This window comes from Sphaerodactylus townsendi, linkage group LG11 (assembly GCF_021028975.2).
Source record: "Sphaerodactylus townsendi isolate TG3544 linkage group LG11, MPM_Stown_v2.3, whole genome shotgun sequence".
Lineage (NCBI taxonomy): Eukaryota > Metazoa > Chordata > Lepidosauria > Squamata > Sphaerodactylidae > Sphaerodactylus > Sphaerodactylus townsendi.
The window spans coordinates 17,097,679-17,119,098 of record NC_059435.1 but is presented as its reverse complement, the minus strand read 5'-3'; positions in this window follow the sequence as shown (position 1 = coordinate 17,119,098).

Below are 21,420 nucleotides of genomic sequence, written 5' to 3'. Positions count from 1 at the left end.
CCAATAGTGCCTGCAGGCACAGAGCCCACAGACTGGGAGCCACAGCCAGGTTGCAGCTTTGAGACTCCCTTGCCTCTTGTCCCTTAGCAGGGGAAAGGCACTGCCACCTCACTCACCCCCTCTGTCTCTAGAGCCCCAGGAGCAAGGACGGAGGAAGCTGCATGCAGGTTTACAGGGACTAGCCGCTCTCAGGCAAGCAGGCCTCAATGAGAAGGCTTTGCAGGAGCCAGACTGAAGCAACTCAGCTGCACGGGTTTTGCACTGGCGGGTGGGGCATTGTAGTAGATAAGGGGCTGGAGACCAGGCTGTGTTCTGGCAGCTATGTTGTATTCTGACTTGGAAGTCACGGTTTGATTTCTGTTTTGACCTTGGTTTTGGACATGGCTTTGCTATCCCTCTCTGCATCTGCTTCTGACTTGGAAGCTCCTATTTGTGTTCCTTTTGCTGCGTTCTTGTTTTGGAGTTTGGACCTGGCTTTACTGAACTCCTCTGTGCTTTGGGAGCCTACACAAAACTGCTGGATTCTCTGTCAGCTGTCTCTGACCTTGATTGGTGACTGCTGGTCTATGATCCTAGGAAACTACTATTGTGTGTGTGGGAAATGACAGCTTTAGAATTTTCTTAGCTTTCCAAGTGAAGGGAGCGGGGGTGCCATGTTTTGTGAGCATTCACAAAATTTGGGAAATAGCATGGGCGAAAGTTGGGTCAGTGCTGAAGAGGGGGAAATGTGCACGTTAAAAAAACCCTACGGGAATGTACACTGAAAGTGAAAAAGAACATGTATGCATAAAAGGCCAAAAGCTGTAACCCTGGAATCGGCTCACCACTGCAGTCCCTACACTGACCACAAGAGGCAGCAGAGCTCCTCATCATGTTGGCTACTTCAAATCGCTCAAAGCAGAGAGTCAAGTGCAGGTCTTCCCGGTCAGAGCCCAACATGCTAACAACTATATCACATTGGATCTGATTGGGACATTCTGGAAAGTACACCGAAAGGAAGACGGGTTACACCCAACTACTGTAATTATTTCCTATGTGAATAATCTCTATTATATTCAATAAACAAACACAATATAATGTATCACATTACAATAATTCATAAACATTCGCTTCATAGTTGTAATAATCATCAAGGTTGTCCAACAGGAGTTCATTTATGTGGAATAATTCCAACATGCAGCAATTAACACCTATGAACGTGGCTATCTCCACAGCTCCACATTCAATCACTGGTAATACAGTCCTTGTGCAAATGGACGAGTCCTTGCATTAAAACATGTGTTAATATGCCGTTTTCAAATGAACACCTTCTTCAGCAATGCGATTCTTGAGTGTGACATTCCTAGTCAACCTAAATGGGTATGTATTGCCAAGTGACTCCATCACAAATGGAAGAAACCGACGCTGTCTTAGCCATTATGCATAGTGAGACATTCTGGGAAGTCCCAGAGCTATGCGATCTACCAAGAACTTTATGTACTTGAGTTCAAAATGCATCGACCTTTAGGGATACAAAATCGTATTCCGTTTGGTTACAGACGAAAGAACGGGAGGAGACGAGCCCTGCTTACTTGGAAATCAACTGGCATGCCCAGAGAAGCCAACCAGTAGGCGCATGGGTAAGTGCATGGGGCATACTGGGCCTGCTTCAGCCCCACTGGATTCAACATCAAAGGAAAGCTTGGGCCAACACACCCCAGGGTTACGAATCATCGACAGTTTGCATCAGATGTAGAAGCTGTGTGTGATCCTTATAACGCCCTGCTGGTATAAGCATTTTGGTTGAGTTTCTGCCAGAGCATGTTCACCAAGGCTTGGTATGTGAGGCTGGAGTTGAAAGGTGTCCCCAGCTTGAAATTATACCTGAGCAAACAAGGCATGTCCAGGCAAAGAGGCTGGGAGAAAATCACCAGTTTAGAGAGCTAACCAGTCAACCTTTCTTTTTTTGGCAGTAGTAATAGTTGTTTCGCAGGCAACTTTGGCTGGCTCAACTGTATGGACTTGGAAGGCTGCAGGAATTTCTTTCAGATTCCATAGGTTGCGCTGGCAATTTATATATGTACACAAATAGCTCAGCGTGGGTGGCAGGGAGCATAGCTCAATGGTAGATCACCCAGGGCTGGTTTATTTAAAAATAAATATAAGTGCCTTGTATTGTCGGCGCTTTCACGGCTGAATTTGGTGTTGTATTGTTTCTTCGATCTGTGGCTGGCATCTTCAGAGGAATCTTCCTCTGAAGATGCCAGCCACAGATGCAGGCGAAACGTCAGGAGAGAATGCTGCTAGAACACGGCCATACAGCCCGGAAACCACACAGCACCCAAATATAAGTGCCTGTTAAAAACAACAACAACATTAAGAGCAATGAGTGTGGATTTGCAGCAAGGAAGGTTCCGAGTTCAGTCCTGCGCTACTCTAGATAAAGGGGTCTCAAACAGTACGACTGGAAAAGGCCATTGCTTAATATCCTGGAGGACAATTGCTCAGATGAGGCAATGCTACCGTGTTTCCCCCCCAAAAAGACAATGTCTTATATTAATTTTTGCTCCCAAAGATATACTATCTCTTATTTTCAGGGGATGTCTTATTTTTCTGTGTTCTAGGGAGTTTGTTGTGCATTTACCACGAAAGCATGTTAGGTGACCACTAAGCCGGTCACTATTCTTCAAGGGCACCTCACCGGTTGTGAGGGAGGTTGTGGGGAGATTGTGGGGAGATTGAAAGCAGTTTTGAGGGTCTTTAAAGCTGGGGTCTGAATGAAAGCCATTTGAAATTCTGGACAGAACCCCAGCACTAGGAAAGCACACAGCCCCTAGTTGTCAGGGGGGAAAGACACACACCAGAGAACAACTGTGGAATCAGGCATTCAGCCATGCGACGACAAGCCCTGCAGGGCGGGCACAGGGTCAGAAATAGAGTTTGAGCGCTATAAAGCAGACCCGGCGTGTCAATTTTTATTCCGGGTGGCGCGTCATATGTCAAACAGAGCACTTTGGAGATCACTTTGGAGGTTGGACTACATAGTATTATAACCTGCCACACACACACCCCCAACACACCTTCCTCAGGCATCACCCCAGACTCTCCATGAATTTCCCAGTCAAGATTCTATGCAAATCCCCAAACTCTTTGCAGATCCAGATGCTTGTGACAGAAGAAGAAATGTCCTCTAAAAGGAAACTTTTGTTATTTATCGGTCCCTATGTTTTTTGTTTCAACGGTGTGTTCACTAAACCTTGCATTACCAATTTTAGATTTAGATTTTAGTTTTAAGTGTCAGCTATTTTAGTTTCTTTTATTCCAGGAATGCTTGTAAAAACTTTTAAGAATGACAGCAAACCCATTCTTAAGAATTTTTAAATAATTCACAGATTCAAGGTAAATGTTTCTGATGGGGTGCTTCATAGAATTTTTTGATATCTGTAAAGATTGCCATTAAAATGGATTTTCTACAAATTTCTTTTAAAATTATATTTCCATAGCAGATACATACAAAAAATGCTTGACGGGAACTGGGATGTGTATTTGCTAACATACTACTCGGCAAACAAAGTTTTGCAAACCCGGCTTTAAAAGGTATTGCCTTTTAAAACGTTAGATTACCACTCAAAATCCTAAACCTGATGGAATGCCCTCCTGAGAAATATGTCTAAAGTTGTCGTAACAAGCAGGAGGGTTAAGTTCTGTAGTTTTTTCTAAAAAAGTCTGTAGGAGTTTTCACATCTGCAGAAGAAGTGCGGGCTGTTTCTGTGAATGGGAATTTTTAAGCATACCTTCAGGACAGCCAGCAAAATACAACAGAAGGGTCTTCATCTTTGTAAACCCTGCTTGTCCTAAAAGCAGGCACAGAGGAAGTTAAATAAACTGTCAGGACAAGCATCTGTCTGCATAATGAGCAAACACAGAGATATTTTCCTGCCAAAGAATAGTAGAATATCTACACTCCTGAGTTTAACTTTGTCCAGAGACCTCTTTAAAAAAAAATGCAGAGTAAGCATACCTTCAGGACAGCCAGCAAATACAACAACAGAGGGTCTTTCTTATTCTTTAGGGAAACCCTGCTTATCCTAAAAGCAGCACACAGAAAAATGCAGGAAGTTAAATACTGTATCAGGACAAACATCTGTCTGCTAATGAGCAAAACACAGAGAGAGATATTCTCTGCCAAAGAATAGTAGGAGAACGAGGAGATATCTACACTCCTGGAGTTTAACTTTGTCAAGAGGTCTTCTAGTAAACACAGAGGATAATCAATAGACCTTACAATCATGCACACCACAGCCAATCGCTCTTTAACAGTGGAATCAAAAAAGCTACCCTGTCAGATTCAAGAGCAGTTTCAATCTAAAACAACCATTGGAAACTAAGGCGTATTTGGTTCCTATTTTTCAAGTGGCCCACCAACTAGAAAGATTGGTTTTTCTGAGCTTGTGCAGGACTTCGGCCCTCAAGAAATGGAATGGCTAATTACTTCTGTATACGGTTACAAAATGTTTAAATGTGTTTGGATTTTCCTGTGGATAGGGGGAGGCAGATGTTTAAGCAACACAGTTCTACATTTTCCCCCACCCATTATTCCACATTGGTTAATCAGAGATTCGCCTATCAAGGAGGACATTCAGTCAGAAGAGAAACCGACCATCGGGTCCAGGACAGTAGGAAGCAGTATTATAGCACGTCTGTATGCAATACTTATTATGCATGGTAGAAAGAATCAACTCTCTTGTGAGAATCCAGTGTAAAAAGAGATTGGAGTATATAACACAGGCCTTTGCACAACTTCTCTTGTCGAGGAAATGATTGAAACAAGCTCTGGTCTGAATTTATTTTTAAGCAGACAGCTATTTCCTATCCTAAGTAGGTAAGAGTTCTGGTTTCCTGAGTAGAGGGTGTAAGCCTGTGAAGATAACTACGAGAGATCAGTAAATTAAGAAAGATCAAAATGCGATCTCTAAAAAAAGACAGAATCAGATTCAAATCCCTCTGTGGAACGTCACTAACGAGAAAGGGAACACATTTTATCAAGCCTAGGGATGGCACAATTTAAAAAAAAACACCTAGGGTAAGGTGACCAGATTTTAACATTGGTAAAGAGGGACACCATTTATTCGAGAGGGTGCCTTGATTAAAATTTGCTTGGTCTATATGGAGCAACAAAAAATTTAATAGGAACGAAAAAATAGTTAGGGGAATCAGTGGGATTATGTACAGTAAATAAAGTGTGGACATCAGAAAAAATCACAAATTAAGCGTTGTTGAGGACTTTTGGAAAGTTTTCATTTTATGTGTGAAATATAATTTAGCAAATTCTTGTGAAAAATTTCATGACCTTTTAAACGACGACAGCAATCTGCTAAAAACAATTCACTCAAATGAGAAATATGCCAAAGAATAAAATAATACTATACATAATTTTAATGTATTATATTTGTAAATTGTACTTATGTTGAAATTAAAAAATATATTACAATACTATCTGCATTCAAACACAAAAAGCCTGTTGGTGGCACAGAACACATGGATCCTCATGGATCCTGATATTGCTTTTTGCACTTGGTCACCCTAAAATCACTAGTGTATCACAGCTGAAACTCCTAGCCACGCTATGTCTGAACACAATAATCCTGCATTCCATGTTTTGTGGCACCACAGTGGCAGCTACAAACCTGCAACTTGGAAAAATATGAATCCTCATGATTTTTGCACTGTCACCCCAAAATCACCACCCCTCATAACGATGCCAGCTCACCTAAGGGTGGGGAGAGGGAGGCAAGGGTTGGTAGAGATTGGAGAAGGTGGCAAGGGATAGGTAGGGGTGGGGGAGATGAGAAGGTGGCTTGCGGTGGGGGGACGGTGGGAAGGGGTGAAGTATCAGAGAGGGAACTATTGAACATGTACAATGTGCTTTCCTTCCCAGTCTTGCTGAAAATAGGTTTTCCTACAAGCAAAGTTTTTTAAGTTTTTGACAAAGTTTTTTGACAAAGTTAAACTCAGGAGTGTAGATATCTCCGTTCTCCTACTATTCTTTGGCAGGAAAATATCTCTCTCTGTGTTTGCTCATTATGCAGACAGATGTTTTGTCCTGATACAGCTTATTTAACTTCCTGCATTTTTCTGTGCCTGCTTTTAGGACAAGCAGGGTTTACAAAGATGAAGACCCTCTGTTGTATTTTGCTGGCTGTCCTGAAGGTATGCTTAAAAATCATTCAGAAAACAGCCCGCACTTTCTGCAGATGTGAAAACTCCTACAGACTTTTTAGAAAACTACAGAACAACCTCACTTGTTACGGCAACTTTAGATATATTTCTAGGAGGGCATTCCATCAGGTTTAGGATTTTTGGAGGGTAATCTAAAGTTTTAAAAAGGTAATTTTTAAAAGCTGGTTTGCAAAACTTTGTTTGCCGAGTAGTATGTTAGCAAATACACATCCCAGTTCCCCGTTACTTTTTATGTATCTGCTATGGAAATATAATTTTAAAGAAATTTGTAGAAAATCCATTTTAATGGCACCCTACAGATATCAAAAATCTATAAGCACCCCATCTCCAGAAAACATTTTGGCCTTGAATCTGTGATTATTTAAAATTCTTAAGAATGGGTTTGCTGTCATTCTTAAAAGTTTTTACAGCATTCCTGAATAAAAAGAAACTAAAATAGCTGACACTTAAAACTAAAATCTAAATCTAAAATTGGTAATGCAAGGTTTAGTGAACACACCGTTGAAACAAAAAACATAGGGACCGATAAATAACAAAAGTTTCCTTTTAGAGGACATTTCTTCTTCTGTCACAAGCATCTGGATCTGCAAAGAGTTTGGGGATTTGCATAGAATCTTGACTGGGAAATTCATGGAGAGTCTGGGGTGATGCCTGAGGAAGGTGTGTTTGGGGGGGGGGGGCGTGGCAGGTTATAATACTATGTAGTCCAGCCTCGAAGTGATCTCCAAAGTGCTCTGTTTGACATATGATGCGCCACCCGGAATCAAAATTGACACGCCGGGTCTGCTTTATAGCGCTCAAACTCTATTTCTGACCCTGTGCCCGCCCTGCAGGGCTTGTTGTCGCATGGTTGGCTTTGTAAACAGTATAATTTTTTTACACTGTCTTTGGCCTTTCTTACCCATTCTGTCTGCAGTCTCTAAACAACCCTTCAGTAATTTCCCCTGAACTTCATTTCAGAATAATACTGTATTAAGCTGATAACTCAATGCTAGCATGGACTTCTGTATTGATTTTGTCCTTCCAGGACTTATTCCACAAAATGTTTACAAAGTTGGTCATGACAAAAGTTTTTCACAATGTTGGTTTTTTTACACTTGTGCATTTCCCCCCCAATCACTATGGCATTTAACAACAACATCTAATGTCATCATCCTTGACTTTACTCAATTGTGTTTACAGCACTCCTCCATCTTCCTCTAGCCGTGAGGGTGGGGGACTGGGAGGGGTCACACAAGTGGAATAGCCTAGGGCCTCTCTTTATCTCAATCTGGCACTAATGGGATCCCACATGAGTCCATGAAGTTTGCACTTGTAGCAGCATGGTGGACAAACTACACATTACTTAGAAACAAGGGGCCTGCAAGGACTTGCAAATGAAAGAATAAAAAAAATATCTTTCCATGCATGTATATTTTTACAGCTGGGCAGAGCCGTAGCAAGGTGGAACTCCGCCCGGGGGCATGCAGAAGCTCTGCGTCCCTCCCACGCCCACGGCCCGCCCGGAACGCCCCCACCATGCCCCACCCCAGAATGCCCCCACCATGCCTGTTCTGCTGGTTATTTAGGTGCCCTGCACCCGGCCAAAGCAGAATGTAAGACTCACTGACTCAGTTAACAGTTCAATACTTAAAGCTTTAATTGTAACAACGTTGGCAGACCCTGACTCCTCCCGGGTCTAACTAAATAAAGGTTACTTTGTTGCAGAAACTTTCTGGAGTCTGGAATTTATTGACGTAAATACTTTGAGCCTATAACATCTATGACTTTTTAACTTAAATACTGTGAATCTATAACATCTTTGACTGTTTAACTTAAATACTGAGAGTCTATAACATCTTTGACTGTCTAACTTGTTGCTGTCACCCAGCTTCCCTTGGCACCTAACTGCCAAAACCAGACGGGTTGCTGGGTAATAACTGCCGTAGAACACCAGCCCTAGGGCTTCTTAAAGGGACAGAACTAAATTAGGTTCCCTCCCATTGAATACTATACAAAACATAGCTAAACCCATTCTATACAAAGGGAAACTAAATCTTAAAGGGTCTGTGAGGGCATGACAATGCCCATGCACCCTCGCACCACCATCCCCTTGGCGCTACACCACTGCAGCTGGAGTTGGCCTAAATGTAGATTCTTAAAAATCTGTAGACTGGTCAGCCCTTAGGTTTTACATTTAAGCATGTGCCAAGTAGCATGTTTCTTTTTTGTTTAATGGAGACAGCTTGATCTATTTTTAAACTGATTTTTATTGATGGTTCACTGTGTTCCATTTGTGACTAATTTTCTTTATTGGTGTTCATTGCTGACTTTCAAAAAAGTTGTCCATAGCCTAGTTTCACGTAGGCCGATTAGACTTGGCCGGCTTTGCCCCATTTTTGCCACATTCTGGTGCAAAAGTTATGCCAGAAGTACTCTTGCTTTCCACAGAGAAAGCAAGACGCACAGGTGGGGCAAGGCGAAGTGTGTCGGGATGAGATTTTTTGCCCCGATGTGCTTCTACTCCTGCTGTGTGCCAGGGAGGAAGTGCATCAGGACCAGATTTCTTGCCCCAATACACTCCAGTTGCGAGCACACGGCAGCTGCCCCATGGGTAATCAGCCATAATTAAACATCTGTGTTGTACATTATTTTTAGGATATTGATAAACCAAGTAAGTATATTTATCAGGTTAGCACAAATGAACAATCTAGTCGTTCCCATGTTTGTATTCTAATATCAATAAAAAGCTTCTTCTTCTTGTTTTTATAAATGCTTAACAACTTTCAGTCCAGATATCACTGTGTGCAATCTACTGGAAAGTTTTCAAACACAAACCCTCTGTACGCTAGCATACTGTGCAAGAGAACAATATTTTGATGGGCCTGTCTCAGAACTTTGCGCTGGATCATGCCCAAGTGAATCCGTTTGCATGTACAGAGAACTTTGGAGACACACGACTTCCCCTTGATTTGGTTTTGTTTTTTTTACTCTCGTTAATACCCTGTTTCCCCGAATATAAGACATCCCCGGAAAATAAGACGTAGTAGAGGTTTTGCTAAAGTGTGAAATATAAGGCATCCCCTGAAAGTAAGACGTAGCAAAGTTTTTGTTTGGAAGCATGTCCCACGAACAAAACACAGAAAAATAAGACATCCCCTGAAAATAAGACATAGCGCATCTTTAGGAGCAAAAATTAATATAAGACACTGTCTTATTTTCAGGGAGACACGGTATGTAAAGATCTCAGATTCAGTCTGAGAACAGAATGTAGGAAACTCATTAATGAGCTAACCTTCTGACCTGAGGATAACCCAGCCCCACTAAACTACACTTCAAGAAAATGTGACATCATTAGTCATCCTGAAAGGTAATAATATCCAAAATTTATGGCCAGGGAAAGAAAAATTAAGGTGGGTCTGTTTGCTACAAGACTATGGTTTTCAGTTTCTGCCTAAAAGGAACATTTGCTCCATTAGCATTTGATCCAGGTGAATTTCATACTTTGGAGACAATTCTGGGGCACACTCAACATCTTCCACAGGGCACACTCAGTTCATGTGAGATCTTAAGAACAATTTCCTGGGAGTAAACACCATTGAATAGATCTGACTAGGCTCCTGAATGCACCTGCCTGGGATGGCACTGTGCGTAGTATTGTTCAGTGTCACTGTGTGGAAAACTCAAAAGGCACCCTAGAATGTACATAATGTCTCTCCACAGCCTGCCCCTTCCAATGGAGGTCCAGTACTGGTAAGTATACACCAATCATGGAAGCATGTCTACAATTACAGATTTCCTTACTGAAATAAGTTTGTGGTGAACTGTATGCTTCAAAACTACTGCTCTGTGGGAGGATGTTGGTATATAATATATGGCCATTGTTTCTAAGTACTCATCAAGCTGCCAGATATGGATTAAGATAGCCACATTAAGATTGACACCATCTTCTATGCTTCCTTATTATAGAGCCAAATAAAAGTTCATGCTGTGACTCCTGTTGCCAAAACAAATACCCTGTCGTGGGCTCCCCAGCAGCCAGCCAGGATTTCTCAGATGAGGAATACCGGCATGATGATCCAGCTCCATCAGAGTCTCAGCTGGTTGAGTCCTGTGATCAGCCAGCAGTCACACAGGTGGAGGACAGTGCTGGCCCAAGCCAAGAGCAAGAGGACAGGGCAGACAGTTCCCCTGGCTCAGCCGGTTCTGTGAGGCAGCTCAGACAGCAGGGCTGAAAGACACAGTGCCTGTTTGGAAGCCCAGAGACGCAGAAGGGGTGGCTGGAAGTCAGCCCAGGACTCGGACTGAGCATAATTGCAGACTTCTAAGAGGCAACTGTGATCAGCAAGCGTTGCAGGAGCAATTTTGTGAAACAGACGAGTTTCTGTAGCACCTGCTTTCGGATGAAGACTTGGCTTGTGGACCTGGACCGGATTGATTGATCCGTTTTGCTCAATAGACACCCTTTGCTCTGGACCGCTTCCTTTACAAGTGAAAGTCAGCTTTCTGTACTCTTTGCCCATTCTCAGCAACAACTGCAACCAGGAAACTTCTGTGTGCTCAGCCAATCACAACACACCCATTTGGGCCCAACTGACTTTAAGCCTCCAGTTTGCTGAGTCCAGGGCCCTTTCTGCACCAATCCCTTCAAACATTTTCCTGTTTCCAACATTGCTCGTTTTGTTTTTGAAATGGATAACTTTCTTTGGTTTACAGATGAATTGGTGAACTCGTGAGTACCAAGCATGTGCCTACACGCCTACGTTTAAACATCCTAAAGATGACTGGGAGATCTCAGATCCTGAATTGGCTACACAGGAAGAGACCATCTCAGATTTGTCGAAGGCTTTCACGACCGGATTCAACTGGTTGTTGCAGCCAACTTCTAGCAACCCTGTAAGATGTTCAAGGCAAGAGACTAGCTAACATAACAGCCACCGTTTCAACTGCATACTTCATCTCATCCCAAATGCATCATTTGACACATTGCCTGAATTAATTCCCTCTGAACCAGCTGAAGAATGCAGGCAATGTCACAGCTGTATGTTGACTTGTGCCCACCACCAGCCCAGAAATGAATTAGAAGCCTGTGGGTTGGATGCAGTAATACATTCAGACAAGGATCACTGGTCTGCTCCTCCTTCTCTCCCTCCAGAAGCAAGTTGATTCCTGCCGCTGCAGGATCTGAAGGGAGGGAGTAATACGTCTTTAAAGTGCTGTTAAAGTTTCAAGTGACTTAAGGGGACTTCTAGTAGAGGCAGGCTAGTAGAGGCAGGCCTGACCCTGCTTATGTTACAGTCCAATCAGGGGGAAAGACAGAATGTGTAGAAAATGTTGACTTTTATTCCTTAAGGACACACAAAGCAGGAGCGAAAGCATGTTCAGAACCAACATCCCTTCAGCACTGAAGACTGCTAACGGTCATCTCTAACTGCCACCTCCATTTCTCAGAATTCCACTCTCTTAAAGGGGCAGTAGCATCGAGACAATCCAGCATAAAACTGACACCCATTATTATGCCCCTGTCACTCTCTACTTTGGAGAGCTGATGGGATTGGGCTAGCCTGGGCCATCAGGTCAGGGGTGAAGGGAGTAATGGCCACACAGTTATAGCCATGGGGGTTGGTGGGCTGCACAGAGGAAGGGGAGGAGTTTCAAACGGTCTCCTCCTCCCCCATTTGCCATTTATAGCCTGTGGCTGGGATTCTCTTTCTCAAATTCCATAATCAGGGAATCATGTTTTGACAAGAGCCTGCAATTAAGATTTATTACAAGACTTTCAGAGGTTGTTAGTTTCCTCAGGACTCAGCACACAAATACCAGTTGACAGATGTGCTTTGGGCTGCCCCTCATGTCTTTCTGCATCCTAACGTTTTTTAACAGCCCGTTTACTTTAGAACTCCATCTCCTTCCAGTCAGCCTGATGGCAAACCAGCAACGCATCTCTTTTTCTTAGTTCACTTCAGCAGAAATTTTGGTTATGTGGAAAGGGCCCAGTTCAGCGTATTAGAGACTCCCAGAGGAACTGGCTTCAGATCTGGACTGGGAGTGTTATAACCCTGTTTCTCCCTCCCACCCTCCCTCCCACCCACCCACCCACCCACCCACATTGGGTTACCAGCAGTGGTGGGATTTAAATAATTTAACAACCAGTTCCAGTGGTGGGATTCAAATAATTTAACTGGTTGTTTACAAGCAGTTCTCTCTTTCTCACAATACTAGAACCAGGGGGAATACATTGAAAATGCTGGGGGGAAGAATTAGGACTAATAAAAGGAAACACTTCTTCACGCAACTTGTGATTGGTGTTTGGAATATGCTGCCACAGGAGGTGGTGACGGCCACTAACCTGGGTAGCTTTAAAAGGGGCTTGGACAGATTTATGGAGGAGAAGTCGATCTATGGCTACCAATCTTGATCCTCTTTGATCTGAGATTGCAAATGCCTTAACAGACCAGGTGCTCAGGAGCAACAGCCGCAGAAGGCCCTTGCTTTCACATCCTGCATGTGAGCTCCCAATGGCACCTGGTGGGCCACTGCGAGTAGCAGAGAGCTGGACTAGATGGATTCTGGTCTGATCCAGCTGGCTTGTTCTTATGTTCTTATGTTCTTATAAGCACCATTTTAACAACCGGTTCTGTCAAAGTGGTGCGAACCTGTTTACCAGCTGTACATTGGGAAATACCTGGGAATTTGGGAGTGGGGCCAGAAGAGGACAGAGTTTGGGAAGGGGAGGGCAAACACTGAAATATAATGTCATACAGTCCACCTTCCAAAATCAGCCATTTTCTCCCGGGGAATTGATCTCTGTTTCCTGGAGACCAGTTGAAATCCCAGGAGATCTCCAGGCACTGTCCAGACATTGGCAACAGAGATTCACAAACTTTCCCTTACAGCATCTGCTCTTTGGAGATATTTGCTCCCAGCTAAGCTCAATGCCAGAAGAATAAAAAAGTCAACTGATCACAGCGAAGTCTGGTGGGAATGAGAGGCACATACAGGATTTTATTCTTGGTGCTGCTGCTTTTTTTTAAAAAAATACACACCCATCTCTTTACCCACTGCTTGAGGCTTTTAGGAGAAGAGGGAAAAGGTCTCTCATGCAACAACTGGTACCTGCCAGTACCTGCTCTGTAAGGGGAAAATTTCAATTGCCTGTTGAAAGTGTACTTCCTCCTATTTGCCTGAAAGGTTGAACGGGGTATCTCTTGACCAAGAGTACCTGGGGCGGGGTGTGTGTGTTCAGTTTGTGGTGGGAAAGGGTGCTCTACCCAAAAATGTAATTTTTGTAGAAACCACTCAAAATTATTGGACTGATTGTCTAATTAGACATGTTTTGGATTGCATATATCCAAATCTATCTTTTTTTATTTTAAAAAGATAAATACAAATGTGACTTTCCTTTTTGCATGCTCTGGATTTGTGCATTTGCCACGCATGTTTTAAACTGTCTATCTCATTTGTCACACAATAGACAGAACTAGTGTGCTGATCAGAAATATCAGTTCCTAGATAGCATGTGGACTGAAATCTGGGTTGGTGGATAGATGGCCTAGGAACAGAAATACCAGTTCCTAGGTAGCATGCGGTCTGAAATCTGAATTACAGCGAGTTGTGATATACTCTTCAAGGCTACTGACAATTTTATGTTCTTGCTGAGCATGACTGGACAGTTGCCAAGTCCTCCTCAAAGGCCAGGGTGGAACATGCTCAGGATGAGTTGAAGCTGGTACACTTTTGACACACTGTTGAAAAGGGGGCAGGCAAGCCTCCAGGGGAAAACACACTACATAAGTGTCACGCCGCTTAAACTGGTCAGGGCTGCTGCTCAGGTTTTTCTGCAAAAATCGACTTTTCTTTTATGTGATTGCTGAGGCAAAGCTGTGAAAGGAATATGACACTTTGCAAAGTGAACACTATAAGAGTGTCTACACATGATGCAGGGCTCCCCGACCTCGTTGTGTCCATGGTCACTACTGGAATGCTGGGAACAGTACTGTCAGTTGAGGTGAAGCACATTAGAATACGCTTCCACATTAGAAAATAGTCCTGAATTAATATGAAAATTATCATTCCTTTTTAGGAGCTTTGTCAAAACCATGATTTTGTCTGTTACTGAACATGGTACTTTGATACAAGAGCATTTATAGTTCATCAAATGACTATCAAACAGAGGGAGCAGGTGAGCTAGGCACTAGGACCCAGGCGGAGCATTCTACAACAAAGAAGGTCCGGCATGTTGAATTATGTAGCAGAAGAAAATACAGCCCCACTGAAATCGTTTTCTGAGACAGCGGGCACCACAACAAAATGGCTACCAAGAAGTATAGGGGCCGATCACAAAAATGGTGAAAGTTTCCAAACTTCCTATTGTTGAAAAATTCTAGGTCCCAACATAAAGGACACTAGCACACAAAGAGATTGGTGAACGCGAGGAGCCTTTATTGCAATAAACCGAAGTCAATGTGCTGTACTCAGCAAACACAACCAAATGAATACCCAAAGCTTTCCCTTATTTATAGTAACTTTTACAAACTGATTATTGGTCACTACAAACTGGTTATTGATCACTACAAGCACTTATTGGCTTTAGGTTGTGGTACAGGAAGCACTACAGATACACATGCGTTTACAGATACACTAAGTCAGCCTACTTGAAATGCCTTGAATTGTGTACGTGTTGTACGTGATGTGCCTGCTTGCAGTTCATGGCTGCCAGCCTACTTTCTAGCCCTAAGCACTACAATCTACAAAACCTAGTCGCAGCCTTACAGCCTAAAGTGAAAACAAGCAAACAATATACCTACAGAAAACAATATCCCTTATCCTATAACTGTATCCTCCACTATGATGACTGACAATTGCCATAGTGGTGGAGGTGCTCCAGAAGGGGCAGAGGGGTGAACATGGCATCATGCAAACTGAGCACTAACACATTAAACACGTCACCCACTAGGCAGCCAATTTAGGTTTGGTATTTCTTATATATTAAGGAACAATGCTCATCACATACCATTGTAATCATATATCTATCTCATCTCAACATAGTTTCATCAGTCTCCGTGGTGTCATCCCAGGAATAATTTTTCTCTTTCTCTATTCAATAATCTAAACATAAACAGTCCCTTCAAAGGTGTTTCCACATTCATTCAAATTCCAGGTTCTTGCAGTTGATCACAAAGGTTCATTCATAAATATTGCGGTCTTCAATTCATTGCTGGCAGGAACGCTTCTTCGGTGCCTTCATCAGTGCCAATTTGCCATTTACTTGCATATGAGGTGGTTTGGTTGCCTGTGCATGTTATCCTCTCTCGCTGCCCAGTGACTACCCATGCATCCGTCCCCCACCCACATGTTCATTTGCCAGCCCTCCCAGAGCTGATGCACCCTTCTCTGACTGCATAGAGCAGTGCATGCAGACAGGAGCGCTGGTAATGGAAGGCTTCACAAGAAGCAGATGGGTAGCAGGCAAGGTGAGCTGGTGAGAAGTGGTGGCAGAAGGCCCTTCCGGAAGACTGGTGGCAACTGTTCCACCACGGGGTGTGCTGATGCCAACCCTGAATTGAGGCTTCTAGAGTTGCCCATTTTGGGTTGGGAAACACCCAGAGGGGGTGAAGTCTGAACAGTGTGGGATTTGGGGAGGGGAGGAACATCAGTGGGATATAATACTTTAGAGTCTACCTTCCAGCACTGTCAGTGTCTTCAGGTGAACAGATCACTATCTCCAGGAGATCATTTCCAATCCCAGGAGAACTCTAGTCACCACCAGGAGGCTGGCAACCCTATAAGGTCAGTTCTATATCTGCTGTCTAACTGGTGAAGTTCTGCTCCTAAGACCTAAAACGAGAAATCTTCTCAATATTATCAGTGCAACTGTGCCAGATGGTTTGCTTAAAAAAATGATGAGACATAAAGATCTTGAAGCTGGAAAACCCCAGCAAACTTCAGACATAATTATTGTAAAATATTGATTTGGCACATCTTAGCCGCTGAGAACCTTGTTCAGGGATTTATTCTTTCCCCAAAGACAAATATGTCATTCATTCAAAAAACCAGCAACGCCTAGTCTGAAAACAGACCACCTACCATCTTAAAGTTTATTATTATTAATTGTTTCTTTTAGATGTTGCCATATCTAGGAAACCTTAGTGAAGGTAATAACTCTGCTGGTCTTTTCCTTCCTTTCCTTTTTTAAAAAAAAACATATTTTAATTAATGAAGTTAATCCCATACGCCCCCATGATAGAACTGCCCGAACCTGCGAATGCAGCAACCTTGACAGAATTAATTACCACTGTCGGCTTGTGAAATCAAACAAAGATTTACCTTGCTGGGAAACATATTTTTCTTCTATTAATTGACAAGACATGAATCTACATGGTCTAGTATTCTGGTTGGTGAGCTTTGCAGAGGGTGAGGTATCAAAATGAGATATTTCTGTCTGGAAGAAACAAAGCTAAGAAAGAAAGATTCTACCAGAAAGATAATTATATAGTTTTTGTCATGGTACCAGGGACAGGTCCTAGCATGGACAATTTTGTTTTGGGAGCTACCTGCAGGATGACTATAACTAGCAGGGGTGAAATTCTGACTCAAGAAGAAGGTAGGCCCCAACAGATAATATGAGGCCAGAACTACCTAGCATCATCCAGACTGGTACTAAAATTTGAGGTGTTGTGGAGTCTGCTGGAGCCTATGGGTGCGTGGATGGGAGGGTAGGTGCGCTCATGTGTGCAAAACCTTTTCATTAAAATAAAATATATTTACTGGATTTAATTTTCTAAACATTTCCAATCTTTCCCTTTAATCAAACTCCAGTAAAAGATAAATACTGAGAACCTAACACAAGAAAAAGGGTAAATGAGGCTTCAGGATAATAACTAGGTAGGCATGGCTAACAACTTAGGCCGATAACTAGATTGGCTGAAGTGAGAAGTAAAAGTAGAGATCTAACTTAAGAGTTGTCAATTCTGGATTTGGAAATTGCCCGGAGACTCAGGAGAGAGGGGTTTGGGAAAGGGAGGGACATTGAAGTGATGTGTGCCTTTCAGAGATTGAATTTTATTTTTATTTATTTTATTTATTTATGGGATTTCTATACCGCCCAATCCCCAAAGGGCTCTGATGGGAGCAGTTAAGAATTGATGTTAAGAATTGATGGGAGCAGTTAAGAGACCCAGAAAAAGCAGTTGGAGAGTTCGGACTGAGAGCTTCCGTTAGCTGTTAACTGTTCCATAGTTCATATTGTCAGCTGTAAACAAACTTGTTTTAAACCACAATGGCCGTCCTGCCATCCTTCGCAACAGACTTCAGTGGGGCATAATGCCATAGAGGCACCCCTCCAAATCAGATATTTTCTCCAGGAGAACTGATCTCTGTCATTTGGAGATCAATTGTAATTCTGGGACATTTCTGGGACCCACCTAGCAGTTGGCAACCATAGGCCAACTAAACAAGGTGTAGAGGTTTGGCCTCACTATGTTCAACGAGGCATCAGAAACCTTGCCAAATGGGAAGGTCTCAAGTGCTTCTTGACAGTTTACATGCAGGTTGCTAGGCAGTGCCAACAGAAAGGGGCTCAGCCATGCAGGAGATTTTTTTTTTGAGCGACCTCGAGTACTTACCAAAAGGTTTTTTTTTCCAGAAGTGACAAAGAGTAGCACTAAGAATTGCCAGAAACATTTTCAGTTATCCCCAGAGCTATACCTGAAGAGACATGCTACTGCTCTGGAAATCAACAAGTCCCACAGCAAACCTTTGTAGCTACTACTAAGGTCTTCTGGTAAGGACACGAGGCTACATTTTTTAAAAGGGGGGGGAGCACAAACTGAAGGTACACTGGGGGCTTGGCAGCCCCAATTATGTTGCCTTAAGTCAAAAGGTAACTGGGAAATAAGTATGAGAAATAAATAATAAAAATATGAATAGTACATTATGGCCTAAACAAGGGCAGATTATAATTTCCTAAATGGCAATGTCAAGACCATGACGGCGGGGAGCTTTGATTAAAGTCCATTGCAGCAGAAGTCTTGCTCTGCAAAGCAAAAAGTTCAGGTTTCTTTTTATTGTGTAGAATTCATTATTTGCTGCTCTAGAGGCATTGAACTGAAAAAGTACACACAAGGGAATAAAGTGTTCAGCGGTACTGTATGTCTTACAAAAGCAAGCTGGAGTGCATGAACTGCAAATCAAACACGGGGTGTTGTTTGGGGGATTAGCATGGATAAATTCTTCTTATATATTTAGCAAGTCATTCTATCCAGAGTCCTCTTTGTTCATCAGAAGTGCTCAGCTTTTGGTGCCCCGACTGTTCTCTTTCCTTCTGCTTCACTAAGATTTGAAAAAGTACCACTCTCAAATACAGAATGATCCAGTGATCAGATACTAAATAAACAAGATTTTAGTTGCATCATGCCTGGTTATGAAGTTGTAAGGGAGGTGCAGGCCACTTTGAGGTGGTAAACCTCAGCCTGGGTTATACCATTTCCAGGTTCAGGTACAAAGTCACATGCCTAAATACCACATAGGGCCGTTACCAGAAACCTTGGGAGACTTTGAGGGGTGGGGCATAGAAAAAAAGAACACCATCAACATGTCAATGTCAGTTGTCAGTTAACATCTAGATGTGAGGTCAGCAGTTTTCTAGAACAGTAGTGATTTTTGGCAAAACAAACAAACAGTTCAGGAGAATCCTAGCATGTTTGCTTGGCACTCAGCTCCCAAGACCAGAATTACGCAAATTTGCTTCTTTGGCATAATTTGTGCACTTTGCAACCTTTTCTTTTTCTTACATCAAGATCATTTGCATCCCCCTTTCCTTTTAAAATATATAGCACTGCTTTGGCTAGAGCAGTGATGGTGAACCTTTTCGAGACCGAGTGCCCAAACTGCAACCCAAAACCCACTTATTTATCGCAAAGTGCCAACATGGCAATTTAACCTGAATGCTGAGGTTTTAGTATAGGAAAAACGGTTGGCTCCAAGGCGCATGTTACTCGCGACTAAGCTTGGTAGTAGTCAGTGGCTTTGCTTTGAAGCAACTGTGCAACGCTTCGAATGGGTGAATCACGACCCTAGGAGGGTTTACTCAGAAGCAAGCCCCATTGCCAGCAACCAAGCTTACTCCCAGGTAAAGGATCACACTTTAGTTCTTCTCATGAAAATCAGTAGGGGTTAACAGCGTTTAACAGGGTTACCTACACTGCTTCCCAGTAGTGGGATCCAAAAATTTTAGTAACAGGTCCCCTCGCCAGCCCCGCCCCTCAGCAAAGGGGGCAGAGGCGTACTTAGGCAAACCTGGTGAGACTGGTGAGATAAAAGGTATGAAAGGCTGAGAATCAATGAATTGCAGTACCTGAAAGGAATTAACCCAGTTCAGGGAGTTACATTATTAGTCGCAATTGCTATATGGAACCTTCACGTTCAAAGGCAGTATGCCTCTCAGGGAGGCGAGGACGTGGAGATGGAAAAGCGGACCCAATTAGTAACCCCCTCTCGGCACACACAAATAATTAGTAACCTACTCTCGGGAACTGGTGAGAACCTGCTGGATCCCACCTCTGCTGCTTCCCCAAAACTAGGTTTTAGGTTTAGTGCTAATAATCTCCCTGAAATAATTGCACTATTATCACATGACGAGCTCTGTGAACACGTGCCCACAGAGAGGATCTGAGTGCCACCTCTGGCACCTGTGCCATAGGTTCGCCACCACTGGGCTAGAGCAATTCACACAATGATTCCATTTAGAAATGCCATTCAGTCTTCCCAATAAACCCTCCACCCAGGAGAGAACCCAATGCATCCTAAGGCTCCACCTGCCAAGTAATCTGCAGTTGAGTTCTGTATTTCAGCTGCCTGAGGGTGTTCCTGGGCCCAGATTGAGTCAAGCTCTTAGTGGACTGTTGTTTCCATCCAGGTGACCTTTGGAGGAGACCCCTTAGCCAGGACACAAGGGAGTGCAGCAGACCCAGGCAGGAGGAGTCAGGCTGGGGCTCCACCAGGCTGATGGTGTCTGAGGCGGAGGTTTGCATTCTAGCCTGAGGCTCATCTTCCCGTTTGTCCTCCCACACTGACTGGACCTGAGGACAAAAGAGAAGCCAGCACGTGAGCCTCTTCTAACTTCTGTGGTCTGACCAAGGCATTTTGGGAACTGAACTTCTATTAAGAAAATGGGGAATCTTTCTGCAAAATGCTTTTGATGCTCCACCCAGGCAAGTGAAGCTAAGCTAAAGAGTCTAACTCTCCAAAAGGCAGCTTCATATGCTTTGGGCAGGTCCCCTAGTTCACCGGTGAGGCACACCCTTTGCACATGGAAGGTTTATTCCCAACATCACCACAAAACAAAATGATCTCTGGTGTGAGGTAACACCCTCTACCACAGAGTCTGGAGAGGTGCTGCCAGTCAGAGGCTGTGGCACCTGGGACTCTTTCCTTGCATCAGGTAGACGTATTTGAAACATCTTCCAGATGTATCTTTGCCCTTTTCATTCATCCTGTGGATTTGGAAAGGCCAACCTCACTCCATCGGGACTCCACTTCTTCAACACTGTAAATTGTCCAGCCAAATTCGTTCTTCAGAGTCATGGACCCAGCTGAGAACGAGTCTGCTGCCCTCAGTGGAGGAGGGGTCAGAAGTCTATAGGGACAGGGAGTGTGGCTGAATTTCAGAAACATTCACCTGTTCTGTGTATGCCTTTACAATTAATCAGGAAGAGAAGTTTGCTTTTTAAAAGAGATGAACCTCGTGACTCTTTGGAAGTTATGAACTTGTGGCTTGGTGGCACGTGCATAAGGAGCAGGAATAAGGCACAAGGGAGAAGGTGCTGGAACCTTCCCCGAACTAATAAACATCATCACAAGTCCCCATTTGCATCTTTGCATAGTGAGACGCAGATTACCACTTCCTAGAGCCTTCTTACCAGTCCCTTGCCAGCAAGCTGAGTCTTCTTCCATGGAAACCACCTCTTGAAACAAATTCCTGCAAATACAAAGAAATTGCAGTCTATACCGCTGCTGTTTCTCAACCTCTCTTTCTCGCTCGCCCTCCTTATTCATTGCAGGCTTGCGGCTTGCTAAATTGGACTTTGAGGGATGATCCATATGAGCTGAGCCATCTGTAGAAGGTGCTTAGTTCCCCGCCCATGGCCTCACAAACCTTGTTAATATTTATTTTTAAAAAGGAAACGCTAAGTCAAAGCCAAAGGGAAGAAATAAGGAAAAAGT